The sequence below is a fragment of the Narcine bancroftii genome, chromosome 8, assembly GCF_036971445.1.
Source record: "Narcine bancroftii isolate sNarBan1 chromosome 8, sNarBan1.hap1, whole genome shotgun sequence".
In the NCBI taxonomy this organism is placed as follows: Eukaryota; Metazoa; Chordata; class Chondrichthyes; order Torpediniformes; family Narcinidae; genus Narcine; species Narcine bancroftii.
Genome location: NC_091476.1, coordinates 153,023,987 through 153,027,223, shown reverse-complemented (window position 1 = coordinate 153,027,223; position 3,237 = coordinate 153,023,987). Strand labels below are relative to the sequence as shown.

Sequence of the window (3,237 nt, the reverse complement as noted above, 5' to 3'; positions counted from 1 at the left end):
GGTATGCGAGTAGAAAGATAAAGTTTGATAACCACTGTTTGACACTGACAGGTTATGCCCAGTGCAAGGCTGAGAGTTCATGTCTGAACATCAAATTAGCAATTGAATTGATTGATATTGTAAAATCTACTTGTCTTCTATAGTCAATGCATGCTTATATCTATTTATTAAAATTTAAATAAATTTTCAAATTTAAAATTGATACTTTGGGGAAGTTTCAGATTGCCACATAACGTGATGAGGTGGCGAACAAAACAAATATTGTGTATTATGTACATCACAATAAAGGAACTTTGAAGTGCTCTCCAAATAGTCTCTCTCTAATTTTAAGATTTGCTCAGAGGCCTTAAAGGAACAGCTTTCTCTTGGCCCACTGATCATTTCTAATCCTGGATTTGGAACAACCCTTGGCTTTCTCCAAGGAACTATCAACACTGTCTATGCAATTCGTCCTTGTGTTCTAATCCATATCTCATTCTGCTGAAACTGTGCTGCAATGTTTTCAAAGTCAATATAACCTCCCTAAGATGCATTTGCCCAGAAATAAACATTGGGCTCAATAAATAAATGAAAGCCAAATGGCAAAAATACTCAGCAGATGGACCAGCAGCTTCAGAGAATGAGGCAGAATTTATCCTGCTGGTTGATGAGTATTTCCGGAATTTTTGGTTTATATTTCAGGTTTTCAGCCTTGAATTTCTTTTTGTGAAATGTTGTTCCATTAGAGTTTAGTAAACTTGTTACACCCACTTCATCCCATTAACCATCCGAAACTCTCATGTTCGTGAAGTGATATTTATTTATTTGTAAAGATGAAATTCTTGTCCTGCATATGTATTGTTTTTCTCTGTGTGTGTAATGTCTGGTTGTGTGCTGCATACGATGACCAAATAATGCAGTTTCATCGGGTTGTTCTTGTACAATAGGATGATGATGAACTTGACTTGACCTCTTCCAAACCTTAATTGAGATCACTCTCCTCATTTTTATCACCCTTAAATCTGTTCACCAGATTTAATAACTTGTTTGAAGTAACATTTGTGTTTCTTGCAGATGAAGAGGCCACTACACAGGCTATATTGGCTGAAGCTAGGTCACATCTCCAGAATGGAGGACCATCGCCTTCCCAAGATCGTGTTATATGGCGAGCTCTCCACTGGCCACCGTGTCAGAGGTGCACTAAAGAAGAGATACAAGGACTGCCTAAAGAAATCTCTTGGCGCCTGCCACATTGACCACCGCCAGTGGGCTGATATCGCCTCAAACCGTGCATCTTGGCACCTCACAGTTCGGCGGGCAGCAACCTCCTTTGAAGAAGACCGCAGAGCCCACCTCACTGACAAAAGACAAAGGAGGAAAAACCCAACACCCAACCCCAACCCACCAATTTTCCCCTGCAACCGCTGCAAACGTGCCTGCCTGTCCCACATCGGACTTGTCAGCCACAAACGAGCCTGCAGCTGACATGGACATTTACCCCTCCATAAATCTTCGTCCGCGAAGCCAAGCCAAAGATTGGCTGAAGCTAACTTGCTCCAGAGCAAGTTTGACTTCTATTCCATCACAGTTCAAATAGAGAGATACTCTGATTTATATGGTTTAACTGCAGGGAATGCCAGGAACCTAGAGACAAGTTTGCATTATTTTCCAGTATGTCCGATGGAGTTGTCTCCTCTGCCCCACAAATCTAAATAGGTCATATGCATTAAATGGTAGGCTATTGAGATGTGCAGAGCAACAAAGGGATTTAGGAGTGATGGTAAATAGTACCCTCAAGGCTGATACTCCGGTAGATGGTGTGGTGAAGAAGGCATTTGGAATGTTGGCCTTCATAAATCGGAGTATTGAATTCAAGAGTAGGGAGGTTATGATGAAATTGTACAAGGCATTGGTGAGGCCAAATTTGGAGTACTGTGTACAGTTTTGGTCACCAAGTTATAGGAAAGATATAAACAAAATAGAGAGAGTGCAGAGAAGGTTCACGAGAATGTTGACAGGATTTCAAGGTTTGAGTTATAGGGAAAGGTTGTGCAGACTAGGGCTTTTTTCTCTGGAGCGTAGAAGATTGAGGGGGGACTTGATAGAGGTGTTTAAGATTTTACAAGGGACAGACAGAGTCAATGTGGATAGGTTTTTTCAATTAAGAGTGGGGGAGATTCCAACTAGAGGGCATGGTTTAAGATTGAAGGGGGAAAATTATAAGGGGAACATGAGGGGAAATTTCTTTACGCAAAGGGTGGTGGAGATGTGGAATGAGCTTCCGGCAGACGTGGTCGAGGTGAGATCATTGGTTACATTTAAGGATAGACTGGATCGTTACATGGATAGGAGAGGACTGGAGGGATATGGACCGGGTTCTGGTCAATGGGACTAGGAGGGTGGGGATTTGTTATGGCATAGACTAGCAGGGCCAAACTGGCCTGTTCTGTGCTGTAAGTGGTTATATGGTTATATGGTTATAATTACACACAAATAAAAAGGTGTATAGGAGAAAGATGATATATAACACTATATTATCTTGTATTTCACCCAGTTGCACAGGTTCTTTTGCATGTTGGAAGCTCTTGCAATCAAAGAGCAGCTACAATTAAGCTTTAAACTAAGTGAGCAGAAATTTGGCTCACTGGCAGTGGAAGAGATAGCACTGAATATGGTATTATCTTGTGGTGGAAGAGAATTAAGTTACACTTCTTGGATATAATGTGTTCTATGCATCTAAGTTACTATATTGTACAGTAATACATGGAAAATAAAGGTGCTGATGCCTTTTTGATCAGGATGGAGGAGTTCAGGGGCCAGATGAAATCATTGGAAATGTGGACATCAAGGAATTTAAAGCTTGATATACGTTCCACTTCACAAGTCTTGAGTCTTCAGTTTGGTAACTTCATCAGGAGCAATGTTTTAATGTAATATTAGCAGAATTATTTGTACACTATATTCAAAAACCATTGCCAGGATTAAGGTTGGAGGTTCCAGGAAAGAATAGGCAGTTAACACTTCAGCCTTTCGTCAAGAATCTCGTAAAAGGAGCTGATCCCCAAATAAGGAGGTTTGGAGGGGAGGACGTGGAGAAACACAGGCTTGCAGGTGATGAGTGGAGACAGGTGGGGGGGGGGGGGTGTTGGGGAAAGCTGAGAGATGATTGGGTAAGAGGCCGAGAGTTGAGAAAGTTGCTCTCTCTAATAGGAGGTGAGGGGAGCAGAAGAGAGGAAGGCGTGGGTGACGGGCAGGGAA

General features: G+C 41.8%; 1 pseudogene; it reads left to right on the top strand.

Moving 5' to 3' along the window:
- The window catches only part of LOC138742131 (proton-coupled zinc antiporter SLC30A2-like), a 16,006-nt pseudogene extending 13,163 nt beyond the window's left edge, over positions 1-2,843 (top strand).
- Positions 2,844-3,237: the final 394 nt, after the last annotated feature.